The 17,454-nt window shown below is 41.4% G+C and overlaps 1 protein-coding gene across 1 annotated transcript in view; it reads right to left on the reverse strand.

Annotated features, from left to right (window-relative positions):
* Nucleotides 1–8,502, reverse strand: part of znf366 (zinc finger protein 366) — a 69,224-nt gene extending 60,722 nt beyond the window's left edge. The window contains exon 1 of the mRNA XM_041186747.1: nucleotides 8,325–8,502. The gene's annotated coding sequence lies outside the window, so the exon portion shown is untranslated. The remainder of the gene's footprint in view (nucleotides 1–8,324) is intronic.
* Nucleotides 8,503–17,454: the final 8,952 nt, after the last annotated feature.

Below are 17,454 nucleotides of genomic sequence, written 5' to 3' on the forward strand. Positions count from 1 at the left end.
CCCATTTCCTTTTTGAATGCCCCCCCCACCCCCGCCCAACCCCACTGCTCCTCTGTAGATTTCCCCACAAGTAGCTGTTCCCAGTTTAGCTTGGCCAGATCCTGCCTTATTTTACTAAAATTCACTCTCACCCAATCCAAAAAATTTTTTTGTCACTTGTCTATTTCTTTGACGATAACAAACTTAAATTGTACCATGTTGTGGTCGCTATCGTTAAAATGCTCCCCCACCACGACCTCAGCCACCTGTCCAGCTTCATTCCCCAGAAATATGTCCAGCACTGCACTGTCCCTTGTTGGACCCTTAACACATTGACCTAAAAATTTCTCCTGTACACATTTCAAAGAAATCCACTCCATCCAAGCCCTTAACACCATGTCTATCCCAATTAATGTTGGGAAAGTTGAAATCACCTAATATAATTACCCTATTGTTATTGTTTTTACACACCTTGCAATTTGTGCACATATTTGCTCCTCAATTTCTCGCTGACTATCTGGGGGTCTATAATAAACACCTAACAATGTGGCTTCCCCTTTTTTATTCCTAAGCTCTACCCACAAAGCTTCATTCGATGCCTCCTCCAAGATATCATCCTTCCTTACTGCAGTAACTGACTCCTTAACTAATAATGCAATGCCTCCTCCTCTTTTACCCCCTCCCCTGAAGATTCTTTATCCCGGAATGTTGAGCTGCCAACCCTGCTCCTCCCTCAACCACGTCTCAGTGATGACGACTATATCACAATTCCACATGTCAATCCTCACCCTTAACTCATCAGATGCGTTTTATGACAATTTGGTAGTTTCTTAATGAGACGAGCATTTTATTCCAGATTTCTTAATTGAATACAAATTCTTGCAGGAACCATGGTGGGATTTGAACTGAGGTCATCGGAGCATTAGTCTGGGTCTCTGGCTAGTAATGCTACCATCCCCCTAAAAGAATAAATCAATCCTTGTGGTCTTAAATTAAAAATTAGTTTTTATAAGATACCTTTTTTATTCATTCTTAGGATGTCAGCTTTTATTACCCTTCTCTATTTGCCTTTAAGAAGGTAGTGGTGAGTTGCCTTCTTGAGCCGTTGCAGTCCATGACGTGTTGATATGCCCACAGGCTGTTAAGGATGACATTCCAGGACTTTAATCCAGGGAAAGTGAAGAAATAGTTCCAAGTCAGAGTGCTGTGTGAATGTGAAGGGGAACTTGCAGGTGACGGTGTTCCCATGTGTACTGCTGCCATTATCCTTCTTGGCGATAGATGTTATGGGCTTGAAAGGTGCTGTTGAACCAGAAGCCTTGGTGAGTTGCTGCAGTGTATCTTATAGATGGTACACACTGCTGCCACTGTGTGTTGGTGGTGGAGAGGATGAATGCTTAAGGTGTGGATGGGATGTTGATCAAGTGAGCTGCTTTGATTTGGATAGTGTCAGGTTAATTGAGTGTTGTTAGAACTTCACTCATCTAGACAAGTGGAGACTATTCCATCACACTCCCGACTTGTGTCTTGTAGATGGTGGACAGACTTTGGGGAATCTTGAGTTGTGTTACTCTCTGCAGAATTGGCTCTTAGAGCCAAAGTATTTATGTGGCTGGTCCACATAAATTTCTGGTCAATGGTAACCCTCAGAATGTTGATGGTCAACATCAACATTATGGGGGATTCGGCAATGGTAATGTTGTCCACTCAGTCAATAATTTTGTTTCAGGCTTTCTTAACAACTTACAAAAATGCCCGAACAAACATTTTAGATCATCTTACACGGCAGGATTTTCTGGTCGGCGAGCAGAGGTAGGGCCTGCTCGCCGATCTGTAAAATGATGTGGGGATGCGTCGGGCATGCATCCTGATGTCACCACACGTCATTTAGATTTTCAGTTTGGCGGGCGCACAGCGAACTCAGCGAATGACAGTGTCACATGAGGGGACATGGCAGTGAAACATTTTAAATATGTTTATTAAAAGTTTTAAATGTGAGCCGATCCCCCTGATGCCGCACCTTGCCTCAGGGAGATCTGTGCGCTCTTTCACATGCATGCGCGAAATAGTGCACTCCCGGATGAGGAAACCCCCACTTGCCCGCACGCTCGGATGTCACGCTGGGTGGGCCTTAACTGGCCCGCACACTTAAAATACTTTTGCCACCCCCCCCACCCTCCCCACCGACCGGGGGCGCTGATCGGAAGGCCGCCTACCGGCGCCCGCTCCTGCACTTCCCCCCCACAATGGGGGGAAAATGTTGCCCACTGAATCTTTTTTCAGTAAAACCACAGCATCGATTTATTCTGCTAAACTAGAAGACTTTGAAATTTCATACGGCTCTCTCTACACTATCAGCAAGAGACCACTGACCTCCCACATTACTATTTACTCAGAGTGAACATGCAAACAATTAAAAAGCATCAGCTTTCTTTTTACTCAGTCACCATTATTATACCACTGGTTTTACATAACTTTCATTTTATAACACAAATCTTAATGTTTTTATCTCCATTCAACCAAAGGATATTAGTGCCAAGGAATACAATGCTTCAGCGCTTTTTACAAATTAATGTCAGAATCAACTCTTTCAAGTCAGGTACTACACAGAAAGATTCATGGTAATGCAGTTATTGCTTTGCCCAGTCTCAAAGAGCGTCAAAAAACTGCAAAAGTGCTGGAAATAAATAATTTGCATTTATATAGCTCCCTTCTCAACTTTAGGATGCTCTGAAGCATTTCACAGCCAACAAATAATTTTTGATGTACAGTAACTGTTGTAATGTGACTGCTAACCTTTCCCACAGCTAGCTCTCACAAATATCAAGCATCAAATATCAAGACAAATTAATCCACTTTTTAGTGATATTAGTTCAAGGATAAAAGTTAGGCAGGATGCCAGCTCTTTTTCAAATAGTGCCGTTACAATCCTTTACATTTGCCAGAAGGTAGGACAATATTACATGGCCTATTCTCTGCAATGGGAGTTGAACCCACAACCTTCTGAGTGCAAAAATCTGGCAGATGGAGTTGTTCACTTTGGCAGGAAGAATAAAAAAGCAGAGTATTACTTAAACAAAGAACGACTGCAGAATTCTGAGGTGCAAAGGCATCTAAGTGTTCTCATGCTTGAGTCACAAAAAGTTAGCATGCAGGTACAGCAAGTAATTAAGAGGGCTAGTGGAATGCTATCCTTTATTATGAGAGGAATTGAACATAAAAGTAAGGATGTTATGCTTCAGCTATATGGGGCATTGATAAGACCATATCTCGAATATCGTGAGCAGTTTTGGTCTCCTTGTTTAAGGAAGGATTTAAATGTGTTGGAGGCAGTTCAGGGGAGGTTAACGAGATTCATGCCTGGAATGATCAGATTGTCTTATGGGGAAAGATTGGATAGCCTGGGCTTATTTCCACTGGAGTTTAGAAGAGTGAGGAGTGACTTGTTTGAAGCATATAAGGTGTTGACAAGGTGGGCATGGAAAAGAAGTTTTCTCTTATGGGTGAGTCCAGAACTAGAACTACTGTTTTAAAATTAGGGGTTGTCCTTTTAGGACAGAGATGAGGAGAATTTTTTTCTCTCAGAGGGTTGTGTGACTTTGGAACTCTCTGCCTCAGAAAACGGTGGAAACGGGGTCATTGAATGTTTTTAAGACCATAAGACCATAAGACATAGGAGCAGAAATTAGGCCATTCGGCCCATTGAGTCTGCTCCGCCATTCAATCATGGCTGATAAGTTTCTCAACCCCATTATCCCGCCTTCTCCCCGTAACCTTTGATCCCCTTACCAATCAAGAACCTCTCTATCTCGGTCTTAAATACGCTCAGTGATCTGGCCTCCACAGCCTTCTGTGGCAATGAATTCCATAGATTCACCACTCTCTGGCTAAAGAAGTTTCTCCTCATCTCTGTTCTAAATGGTCTTCCCTTTACTCTGAGGCTGTGCCCTCGGGTCCTAATCTCTCCTACTAATGGAAACATCTTCCTCACATCCATTCTATCCAGGCCTTTCAGTATTCTGTAAGTTTCAATCAGATCCCCCCTCATCCTTCTAAACTCCATTGAGTATAGACCCAGAGTCCTCAAACGTTCCTCGTATGTTAAGCCTTTCATTCCTGGGATCGTTCTCGTGAATCTCCTCTGGACCCTGTCCAGGGCCAGCACATCCTTCCTGAGATACGGAGCCTAAAATTGTTCACAATATTCTAAGTGTGGTCTGACCAGACCATTATAAACCCTTAGCAGCACATCCCTGCTTTTATGTTCTAGTCATCTCGAAATAATTGCCAACGTTGCATTTGCCTTCCTAACTACCGACTCAACCTGCAAGTTAACCTTAAGAGAATCCTGGACTAGGACTCCCAAGTCCCTTTGCACTCCAGATTTCTGAATTCTCTCCCCATTTAGAAACTAGTCTATGCCTCTATTCTTCCTACTAAAGTGCATGACATCACACTTCCCCATGTTGTATTCCATCTGCCACTTCTTTGCCCATTCTCCTAACCTGTCCAAATCCTTCTGCAGCCTCCCCGCCACCTCAATACTACCTGTTCCTCCACCTATCTTTGTATCATCTGAAAACTTAGCCAGAATGCCCTCAGTTTCTTCATCTAGATCATTAATGTATAAAGTGTAAAGTTGTGGAAATCCAGTAGTCACCGGCCGCCATCCTGAGAAGGACCCCCTTATCCCCACTCTCTGCCTCCTGCCAGACAGCCAATCTTCTATCCATGCTAGTACCTTGCCTCTAACACCATGGGCTCTTATCTTACTGAGCAGCCTCCTGTGCAGCACCTTGTCATAGGCCTTCTGGAAGTCCAAGTAGATAACATCCATTGGCTCTCCTTTGTCTAACCTACTCGTTACCTCCTCAAGAATTCTAACAGATTTGTCAGGCATGACCTCCCCTTGATGAAACCATGCTGACTTTGCCCGATGTTACCATGCACTTCCAAGCATTCTGAAATCTCATCCTTAATAATGGACTCTAAAATCTTACCAATGACTGAGGTCAGGCTAATCATCTTGTAATTTCCCGTCTTTTGCCTCACTCCCTTCTTAAACAAGCAAAGGTAGATAGATGCTTCTTAGGTTAGGGAATCAAAGGTTATTGGGGTTAGATGGGAATGTGGAATTCGAAACACAAAGAGATCAGCCATAATCTCATTGAATGGCGGAGCAGGCTCGAGGGGCCAAATGGCCTATTTTGTATGTTTGTAAAGGAAGAATGCTATCACTGAGCTAACACTGAAAATTAAATGGAATCTGAAATAAAAACAAAAGTACTGGAAATATATATAAGAATATAATAAACAAGACAGGCGAAGAGTTTGGTTATAAGAATCTACACCCAAAACACTAACCTGTCTTTTCTCTTTAGAGATGCTGACCAACAAGTTGTGTATTTCAATCTTCGTTACCTCTGGACTGACTATTACAGCCGACCTCCCACATTACACCCTGCATAAACTTGAGGCTATCCAATACTCTGTGGCCCTTACTCACACTAAGTTCCATTAACCAAGCACCCCTATAGTTGTTGACCTACATTGGCTCCCAGTTAAGCATTGCGTCTATTTTAAAATTCCTATCCTAGTTTTCAAATCCCACCGTAGCCTTGCTCCTTCCTATCTCTGTAATGTGCCCCAGCCTCGCAACCCTCTGAGATATCTGCGTTCATCAAGTTCTAGCCTCTTGAGCATCTCCAACTTTAATCACTCCACCATTGGTGACCATATCTTCAGTCGCCTAGGCCCTAAGCTCTGGAATTCCTTCCCTAAACCTCTCGACCTCTCTGCCTCTCATTCCTCCTTTAAAATGCTCCTTAAAATCTACCCCTTGTAACAAAGCTTATGTGGCTCAGCGTCAATTTTTGATTTGTAGGGCTGTTGTGAAGTGCCTTGAGATGTTTTCATACACTAAAGGTGCAATATAAATAAAAGCTGCTGTTGTTTTCATCTGTTTTTATCTCACAAAAACATTCTTTTCTTCATCAGTATGAAGTTTCCATTTCCTACACCATTGCTATTTTGATCTATTAAAGGAAGATTGTCAAACCTTGCTGAATTGCCTACAATGAATTTTAAAACAAATGTAAAATAAGTCGACAAAAGGATTTAATGTAACGATGTTAACATATTCATCACTACCACACTGCAATTTCAACTCTTCCACTCCACGGAGCAACTAAACTTTCTCCCAGAGTGAGCTAACTTTGAATTCAAGTTCCAGAGCTGAAAGGACAATGTGTTATCCCACCAGTCCCAACAGAGCCTTTTTGCAGTTCATAATGTTGCCATTATTTTCTTTAAGTGCTATTCGGTGGAAGTGCATTTGGAACATAAGGATTTAATTAGAGCTGATGTATTGAAATGCTAACCTTTCTTTCCCTGTCCCACAAATATTGATGTCACAAATAAGAACAGAAGAACTGAACAGAAGAATTAGGAGCAGCAGTGGGCCATCCAGCCCCACAAGCTGCTCTGCCATTCAATAAGATCATGGCTGATCTGTTTGTGGCCTTAACTCCACTTTCCAATTATTACCAGTGCAGAATTTACAAAGTGCAATAAAGAACTTGCATTGATAGACCACCTGATCAGGTCTCAGAAAATCATCCAAAGTGCTTCAAATGGAATGATGCACATTGTGCATTTGGAGCTGCTTAAAAAAATAAGATTGTGTAAGTGTGTTTATTCACTTAGAAATCATTGTCCTCATGAACCTCTCAGAGATATTATTCTATTCAGATTCTTGACTGAAGCTGAGTGACTGAATGCTACCTAATTTGATTTATTGTGCAAAACCTATGTCAATACTTGTTTTGGTATTGTGGAAATTTATGGACTAACACTCCAAAATATTGGAACTGCTGACAGTGGGTATTTCAGTGGAAATGTGTGAACGGTTCAGTAATGGATTGCTGAAATAGAGAAGTGAAACCAAGTAGGCTTCTCTGCTGGCTCAAACATTATACTCTTCACTAGCATAGGGGCAGGACTGTGCTTTTGTTGTTGCAGTTTTTTTAAATTTCTCCCTGGGAATTTACCTTTATGTGCTGATGGAGGGATTCCCATCTTTAATACTTTTAGTTTCAGTTTGTCCTTCTGCATTTGAAGCATGACTATCTCACAGACTAATTCTTTCTGTTGTGCACCTTGGAGAATATCCTTATAATAATAATGTGTGTGTGTGATTTAGTTTAAAACTCCTCCTAATTTTTCTTCTGTAAAGCATTGTCTCGTGCAATTAGTTTGGTACCTGCAGCTGGAGAAGACATGGCTCTATTTTACACAACAATATCATATTTGACTTTGCAGCCAATTATCTGATCGAAGTCCCCAGATTATTTTCTAATCATTTTTGAACATTGATTTTAAAAATTACGCCACAATTGCTAAACTATTAAAGGTAAAAAAGCAGCCTTTAGAAAAGAAAGAATGATTAAAACTGTTCAAATATGTGTTTTTTCCTCTTGAGCTTAATTATTGATGTATTATTATTTTTACTCAGTATGATTATTTGCACAGTGCAATGTGCAAATTTCAATCTGATTTCATGATTGCTATTTATCACATTACATCAGTATTGTGTGACTCTGCATAATGTTATTTGCTGGTGATACTTCTGTAGCACCATGTCAAAGGTAGGAGAATCTGATAATTCCAAATATTTTAGCAATATTTATCAAGTTAATGTTCGTCTATTAAAACTATAATGGAGTAAATACCTGCAAATATGGTTTAATAGATACTATTCTGATGATTTATTTGAACTTTCAAATTAAGTAACGCATCAGTAAAATCTGAACTCATATTAGTTTTTTGGGCGCATATAGTTCTACGTTTTGAGTCACACACAAATTATTTAGTGGGCCGAACATAACCATTGACACCATTTCATTTTTAAACATATGAAAAATACTCCTTTGAAGAACTAACATAAAGCTCTGAGACTGAATGGGAAGGGAAGCCGTTCTGCTGAAAGTTTGAACATTTGTACATTTTGAGATTGAACTTTCTCAGAACAAAAATAAACACACACGGCTGGGTGAGAACAGAATATCTATCACTGGTCACCCAGCACTTGTATTCATAATAACTTCCTATTTTTTTCTTTCTAAAAATATAGTAATCTTACAACCATAAATTACAAGTGGAGAAACTCTAATTAAACCAGTGAACAACTTTGTAACATTGCATGTACCCAATGAGGTTTTAGATGTTTGTAATTAATTGCATTCATTCAAGTATTACATTATCTTAGACTAAAAATCATAAGGATATTACCTTTCAGTCAATTTACATGTCAAAAGCTCAAATCTACATTTCTCAGTGCAACTTACCAACGAGTTTCCTTAATGTGTACAGAGCACACAACTGTCTACCTGCTTCTCACAGCTCCCACACATAGATTTGATTAAAAGAAGGAACTTATTGTGTCGGTGCTTGAAGCTACCCAAGAAGGAGAACAGGAACAGAATTACTTCGTTCTTTTTTTTTACAGATGAGTACCTTCGGAAAAAAAGGAAGGAAGGGAGGGGAGAGGAAGCCAACAGCCCTTTGACTTCCTGCAAAAAAATAAGGAAACTCCAGATAGTCATCTTTCTCTGAGAAAAAAAAAGATTCATATGGAAACAACAAAAAAGGAAATTAGATAGAGGTTTGAACCTTCATTCCCAGCCTAGATTGGGGCACTGCTCGCATTCGGAGTGTGTTATTTTTATGAAAAGATAAGTATTCAAGCGCAATCTACCAGATATTAGTCAACAGAAAACATTTTGTATTGCATTTCATACTCATGTCATTAGCTGTACACATATCACAAACTCAGTTTCATTTCAGCAGCATAAATCTATCATTCCAAATGAATAATATCATTTGAATTCAATAATATATAACAGGAATGTTGCTGCAATGCAGCATAAATATACCTATGTAAAAATAATGAGCGGAATTTTACGGCAATGGGATTTGTGTCCCCGCTGAAGTCAATGGAGTTTAGAATGGCTCGCCGTGTTTTACAGCCCCGGTCTCCCCGCCCCTCACCACGACGAGGTCGTAAAATTCTGGCCAACATCTTTAACCTTCATGCTGTTAGGACATAAAAGAAAGAAATAGGAGCAGGAGTAGGCCATTTAACCCCTTGAGCCTCACGATCGGGGTCTCAACTCTGCTTTCCTGTCTGCCCACCATAACCCCTGTAGATCAAAAATCTGTCTAACTCAACTTTAAATATACTCAATGACCCGGCCTCCACTATTCTCTGGGATAGAGAATTACAAAGATTAATGGCTCTCTGAGAGAAGAAATTCCTCCTCATCTCCACTTAATTGGGAGAACCCTTATTCTGACACTGTGCCCCCTAGTTCTAGGTTCCCCTATGAGAGGAAATATTCTCTCAGTATCTACCCTGTTAAACCCCTTTCAGCATTTTATATGTTCCAATAAGATCACCTCTCATTCTTCTAAACTCCAATGAGTATAGACCCCAACCTGCTCAACCACTTTTGCATAAGACAACCCCTTCATTCCAAGAATACACCGAGTGAACATTCTCTGAGCTGCCTCCAATGCAAATATATCCCTTCCTAAATAATGAGAGAGTTACAGTATGCAGTACACAAGGTGTGACCTCACCAGTGTCATGTACACTTGTAGCATGAACTCCCTATTTTTTATACCAGATTACCCTTGCACTAAAGACCAACATTCTATTTGTTGCGAGAATCTAGTTCATGGTTTATATGTTTTAGAATATAATTTTTAGTCTTAGGAATATAACTTTTAGGTGGAGGTTAAAATGTTCAATGTAAGGCAAGTGGACAAATGGATGAGAAACTGGTAAAAATAGCTCTAATGTAAATGCAACTCAAACAAGGCTGGGTTTATTATGCTTAAAAAGCAATCTGTTTTTATCTTGCAAGGTCAGAGTTGATGGTGAAAAACTGAATGGAAAATCCAACTCTAAACTTATAGTGGAGCCAGGGAGCCTGGAGAGAGGATGGTAAAGCTCCATTAGCAATATAAATTATCCATATGGGCTGCAGAATCAAAAAGTTGTGTTGAAGGTAAAACATTTGTTTGCATCTCTGTTTAAACCATCCCAAAGCATGCCATGTTGTCACAGAAAACAAGAATTAGGAGCAGGAATAGGCTATTCGGCTCCTCAAGTCAGCTCCACCATTTGATTAGATCAAGGCTGATCTGATTGTGCCCTCAACTCCATTTTTCTGTCTGCCCGCCATAATCCTTGACTTTCTTGTCGATCAATCGATCGAACTCAGCTTTGAATATATTCAATGACCTAGCCTCCACTGCTCTCTGTGGAAGAGAGTTCCATTGACTAACAGCCCTGTGAGAGAAAAAAAATTCTCTTTATCTTGGTCTTAAATGGGAGAGCCCTTAATTTTAAACTGTCCCCTAGTTCTCAACTCCTGCACAAGTGGAAACATCCTCTCAGTATCCCCTCAGGACCTTCTTATATGTTTCAATAAGATCACCTCTAATTCTTCTAAACTGTAATGGGTATAGGCCCGACCTGCTCAACATTCCCTCATAAGCTAACCTCTCCATCTCAGGAATCAGTTGAGTGAACCTTCTCTGAACTGCTTCTAATGCATTTATATCCTTTCATAAGTAAGGAGACCAAAACAGTCGACAATACTCCAGATGCAATCTCACTATAGCCCTGTACAGCTATAGGAACACTTCCCTACTTTTATACTCAATTCCCCTTGCAATTAACACCAACATTCCATTTGCCTTCTTAATCACTTGCTGTACCTGCGTACTAACTTTCTGTGATTTATGTACCAGGACACCCAGGGCTGTATCGCTGAGCTCTGTAGTCTCTCTCCATTTAATAGTGTATTGCTTTTCTATCCTTCCTGCCAAAATGGACGAGTTCACATTTTCCCACATTATACTCCATTGGCCAAATTGTTGCCCACTCACTTAACCCATCTAAATCCTTTTGTAGATTTCTTTATATCCTCTTGACAACTTACTTTCCTACCTATCTTTGTGTCATGAGGAAATTTAGCTACCGTACATACATTTGGTCCTTTCATCCAAGTCATTGATATAGATTGTAAATAGTTGAGGCCCCAGTACTGATTCCTGTGGTGCTCCACTAATTAAAGCTTGCCAACCCATAAGTTGTTAATTTATTCTCTGTTCTCTCAATTCATGTTAATATGTTACCCCTTAAACAGAGATAGTCTCTGGTCGTCCCTCAAAGGGAGGAGGATGCTTGCCATGAAGTACATCCCATCACAAGAACCTGCATGTGAAATCTTTTAATGCGGGGAGACTGTTCTGCTGCAGCTATCACACAATACTGGCTGACCAGGAGTCTCTCTCACCCTTACCGCCTGCCAGCAGTGTATTTGAAGGAACAGAGACAGTGATTCAGGGTGGAGCCTTGGTTAGAAGGTTCTATTGTTTAATTGATCTGTCTATATTTGTTGACAGAAGGCAGCAGTTCAGTTTCTTGAGAGAAAAGCAGCTGGAGGATTTGTCTCATGAAAGAAATCCACAGTGTTCTCACAGAGCCTTCTGGCAGAAAGTGGCCAGCAGAGTGAGCTTGGAAAGCTGTAGGAAGGCAGTTGTGTATCTGCCAGTAACCCAAACAGGAGTTGATGTATTCACAACTGTCAGGTCTGTAAAGAAAAGGTGGAGGGCTGTGTAGGCAAAAAGCTAATGGAAGGTGTGAATTACTCACTTCAGGCTCAACTGGTGGTGGGGCGGGAAGGCAGTCCACAAGCCTTCCCACCATAGACTTAATCAAGGCAGAAGTGGGAAGGCAGCGGGGTCCCCACCCATCACCTCCCACCCAATTAAATGCCACCAAACCCACCTTGGGGGTGGGCACTAAATTCCACCCTTTGTGTCCTCCTCACAACTTACTTTGTACCTTTCTTTGTATTGTTAGCAAATTTGACTACAAAACACATTGTCTCTTTATCCAGGTTATTTTATGAATTGCAAATAATGGAGGCCTCAGCACTGAACCCTGTGGCACCTACTAGTTACAGTTTGCCAAACTGAGAATGACCATTTATCCTCTGTTTCCTGTTAGTTAACCAATCCTCTGTACATGCTAATATATTAACACCCAACACCATGAGCTCTTATCTTACTCAGTCACCTTTTATATGGCGCCTTATCAAATACCTTTCGAAAATCCAAATACACTACATCCCCCTTTATCCAGCCTGCTTATTACGTCCTTAAAGAATTCTAATAAATTTGTCAAACATAATTTCCCTTTCATAAAATCATGTTGACTCTGCTTGATTGTTTTATGATTTTCTAAATGTCCTGCTACTACTTCCTTATGAATGTATTCCTGCATTTTCTGCAGATATTAGGCTTACTGGCCTATAATTGCCTGCCTTCTGTCTCCCCCTTTCTTGAATAGGCGCATTACATTTGCAATTTTCCAGTCAGCTGAGACCTTTCCAGAATCTAGTGGATTTTGGGAGATAACAACCAATGTATCCATTAACTCTGCAGCCATTTCTTTTCGCACCTTAGGATGCAGGCCATCATGGCCAGCCTGTAGTCCCATTAGTTTTCCGAATACTTTTTCTCCAGTGATTGTGATTGTTTTAAGTTCCTTCCTCCCTGTTTTCCCTTGATTTTCTATTATTCTTTGGAAACTTTAAATGTCTTCTACCAAAATTGAGATTCTTGACCCCAGAAAGCGATGGTGGGAATGAAACTAAACACTGATAGATTTGTTTAGTGGGCCTAAAATGGTGTAACAAGACCCAAATTAGCAATTCAGAAAGCTGTACCCCATCTGCATGGATTTTGGGTCATTATTAAATTAGTTGGGCATTTCTTTTAGGTGGCCACTCATTTTAGAATAGAAATAATTTAATTTGCTCTAGTTGGAGCTTGCAAAGCCAGGTCCTGACTGGAATTTCTGGGTCTTGAGCAGCCCCAGTGAGCAGTCCTAGCATGGATATATCAAGTGAAATGATAGAAATCTGATTTCCTTATACCTTATGTTATTATCTCCTTCAGCTGATGGAATGATGACAGTTGCCATCGGACAGATTTCAATGTTATTCCTGCTGAGTTTGTTGAAGGTTGTAGAATCGTAGAAAGTTCCAGCACTGAAGGAGGCTATTCAGCACCCCTGATCCATTGTGGCCACACCCATTCTCTGTAAGAACAATTCAGCTGGTCCCACCCACCTGCCCTTTCCCTGTACCCTGCATTTGTTTTTCTTCAGGTGCTAATCTAATTCTCTTTTCACAGGCCCAATCTTATCTGTCTTCATCACATTCTCAGGTTGTGTATTCCAGATCCAAGCCACTCATTGCATAAAATGTTTTTTTCTTTATGTCACTGTTGGTTTTTTGCCAATCACCTTATATCCATGTCCTCTGGTTCTTGACCCTTCTGCCAAGGGGAACAGTTTCTTTCTATCTACTAGATTACTCATGATTTTGATCACCTCTATAAAATCTCCTCTCAGCCTTCGCTTCTCTGGAGAACAGCCCCAGTTTATCCAATCCATCCATGTGACTGAAGTCCCTCACCCTTAGAACCATTCTCGTAAATCTTTTCTGCACCTTCTCTAAAGCCTTCACATCTCTCCGAAAGTGCAATGCCCACAATTAGACATTTGAGGCCAAACCTGGGTTTTATAATGATTTATCATAATGCCCTTACTTTTGTGCCTCTATTTATAAAGACCAGGATCCGATATGCCATTCTAACCACTTTCTCAGCCTGGCCTGTCACCTTCAATGATCTGTGCGCACGTACCTCCAGGTGTTACTGTTTCTGCATCTCCTTAAGAATTGTGCCCTTTATTCTATATTGCCTCCCCTCATTCTTTCTATCAAAATGTATCACTTCACACTTCTTTGCATTCAATTTCAGCTGCCACATGTCCAACAATTCCACTAGCCTGTCTATGTCCTGTTGACGTATTTCACCATCCTCCTCACAGTATATCCCTTTCATGCCAACACTGAGTTAAATTAAAGGTAATGGGCAGAACCTTCCCAGTCCCACGGAGGCAGGTTTAAAGGCAGGACTGGGAGCAAACTTGCAGATTAGGGCATCAGGTCAATAGGCCAAAATGTTCATACCTCTGGACAATCTTGCTGGAGATGGAAGTGGCTACCCACCTGTTAGCAGCGGGTAACCAATAATTAGCAATTAGGAGGCTAATGAGGAGAACCAGGAGGACTCTGCTGGAATCTTCCCGGCATCGGAGCAGCCTGCCGCTGAGGCCCATGCCCAGTATCTCCATGGAGGTGGACTCCAGGCAACAGGCTCAATGCCCCAATGATGGGCTGAGGGCAAGTATTCCCTCCACTCCAAAGGGCCTACTGACTTCAGCCCTCATGATTCATGAAATTGTTGCACCCCTCCAGTGCTTCAATGTTGCAGTGCCTTCGCACTCTCCTTTCTGCCTGAGCGATGCCCACCTCTCCTATTGGGGCTTTTGGCCTTCCAAAGCTATGGGCCCTCTGATTGGGCCTCTGACAGGTGGAGGTGGCCAATTAGAGGGTTGCCTCTATGTTGCACTTATGTGTAACAGGTAGACATGACTCTCAGATTATCAGGCTGGGGGCTCACTTTTATCCCCAATGGAAGAGTAATTTCAAAGGCGGTAAAATTCTGCCCAAAGTGTCCACACAGAACTACCTTGAGGTTTCCAAGGTCCTACAATAGTTTGCCTATGGGCTTCATTCTCCATCTCCTTATTCCAGAGTCTGATGAAGAAACATTGAAGGAATTTGTGTCCCCAGAAAATGTGAAAGTTTCTATCTAGCATGTCAAACTGGAACATTTCCCTGCTTATTTATTTTTGATTTTGTCCACGGGCGTAACATGATAAAGGAAAGGCTGCCCAAATATATTCAGACCAAACCCAATTATTTCACTCACCGATCTTCTGGATGGGTACCTACTTCAATCCCAATGACTATGGGGCCAACAGAAGTAAATCTTTCTCTCTTACTCTCCCTCTATCTCTCTGTCTCTTTTGTCTGTAGTCCTCTCTGTCTCTGTTATTCTCTCTCTTTCTGTTGCCCTCTTGGTCTGCTGTCCATCATCTTTCTATTATTGTCTGTTTGTCCATCACTTTTTCTGTTGATCTCCATCTCTTTATTTTTGCTACTCTCCCTTCTTATCCTTTCCCCTCTAATTTCTCTTTCTCTTTTTTACTATCCTTCTCCTTCCATTTCTGCTTCTCTTCCACTGTCACTCTCTATCTTTCTCTCTTACTCTGTTTCTCTACTTCCCTCTTTCTCTAACCATCCAACTTTCTCTCTCTGTCACTCTTTGCTCTCTCTTCATCTTTGTTCCTTCTTTCTTAAGGCTGAAATTCCTGTTTTCAAAAGTTATACAAAAAGACTTTACACAGCAGTGTTTCTTTTCAGCTGCTCCTGGGCTTCTGTTTCTCTTTTACTCTCCACTTTGTGTTTTTATTTTCCCAACCTTTGTTATTTTCTTCATCGTTACAATATCCCTTCCTCTGTCTTCCTGTGTTTCCCTCTCCTGGTGCTTTCCACATTACTTTCATGATCTCTCTCAATTGTATTCTTTCCTTTCAACGATCTTCAAGTTATAACCCTTTCCTCCAGTGAACTGGTCCCCTAAACTTACAGGGATAAATTTTGCAACTAGAGTCTCACATGTTGAAAAGTCAAAGTTATGAGCATCCCTTAACTAACAAGGTGGCCGATGATCTCTACCATTGTTGTCTATGGTAGCTGAAAGATACCTAAGGATCTTTTATCCTTTGATTTCTTTTTCATGTGCCTTCTTCTTAAATTCATAAAATCCCCTCTAGGTAGTGCAGCAAGATAACCAGATAATGATTTAACATACTATGTCATACCACAGCTTGTTGGAACCTCAATGCCTAATGTCACTTGTGACCCGCCCCCCCCCCCCCCACACCGATTTGCTCACAGCTTATGTTTGCAATTATATTAACCATTCTTTCTAAATTATTTTCAATTTTTTGTCTTGCGCACTGGGGTTAGTGCAGGTGTGAAATAAACACAAGATCAGAAATAATTTCCAACATCGGACCCCTACAATCTTCTGCTGAATGCACTTTATCAAACGCAGTTAAGCCTAGATTGTTCTATTGGGTTGACCCAACCTTTGGGTGCAAATTGGGCAGCCCCAAATGAAATGCAGGGCAAGTTTCTGCCATGTAAAATTTCCATTCGTTTTTCCTCATCTGAATTTCCCATGTATGGGGGAAAGCGGTGGACTGGGATGAATACCATCTACCCCAGAAGCCGCTGTCCATCCATTAAAGATTTTTTTGTGGGGCCTGGGTGAACACCCCTGCCCCTCTTGGCAAAAGGCATTCTGCAAAATGTAAGAAGGTTACACTTACCTGGATCTCATCTGGTTCTGGATCCTGATCCTGGCAGCTCTGGCCTAGCATGGAATCCAATGTTACTCCCCCGCTCAGGCCTGAGGTCAAAATGGCAGTTGACCAGATAGGGACAGGAATATTAGTTGGTATATTCCTGGCACTGTTAACCTGCAACCTTTCCCCCGCACCAAACTCCACTGCTCCGCGCCCCCACCCCCCGCAAGCTGCCTAGTTACTACTGGAAAAAGGTGTAAAAAGTGATTCCATAAGTTATTGATTTAAATTAGAAACAGGTGCCTTTGTGCATCCCATTCAGTAATCCTTGATCCCCCACCCCAATCATAACTCCTCAAGCATGTACCCATCAAATGTACCCTTCAGCCAGTTTTCTTCCTGTAGCCAAGTTTTACCCCAAATCACAACAATATTAAGATTATTTAATTGTCTTTCATGTGGAACTTTCCCAAAAGCCTTTTGGAAGTCTAGATTCAACATTGTAGGGCACACATTTCCTCAAAGAAGTTAAGATGTTTGGTCACACAGGACCTTTCCTTTCTTTATCCAGGATCACTTCTGTTATTAAAGCAGACAATCCTCAATTTTACGCCTGATAAGCCATATCATTACCATATCATTACTTTAACTGGCAACCTCCCAGTGAACTGGGGATGGGGGTGGGGCCTCCTCTTTGGGCACTCCCTAGCCTACAAAAAGGTGTCCTTAATAGGGAAGTTTGCCCTAGCGTCAACCAATTAATTGGCTGCCGCTGACAAGATGCATCCCTGGGTCTCGCAGAGCACCAAAGTGGGGTTGCAACCCACTTTTGGGCCTACCGAGGGGATCTTCAACAGAATAACAAAATCCAGCCCAGTGCTGAGCATGTGCACGCTGATGTTATGAATGTAAGGCACGTGCATCTCGTGGCTCAATTTGCAGAATGAAGAAGACATTTTTTACTGATCCTCCAACCTGCAAAAAATCTGGACCTTTATAGGAACATAGGAAATAGGAGTAGCAGTAGGCCGTTCGGCCGCTCCACCCTGCTCTGCTATTCAACTAGATTGTGGCTGATCTTCTATCTCAATGCCATTTTCCCATGCTATCCT

This window comes from Carcharodon carcharias, chromosome 4 (assembly GCF_017639515.1).
Source record: "Carcharodon carcharias isolate sCarCar2 chromosome 4, sCarCar2.pri, whole genome shotgun sequence".
Taxonomy (NCBI): Eukaryota; Metazoa; Chordata; class Chondrichthyes; order Lamniformes; family Lamnidae; genus Carcharodon; species Carcharodon carcharias.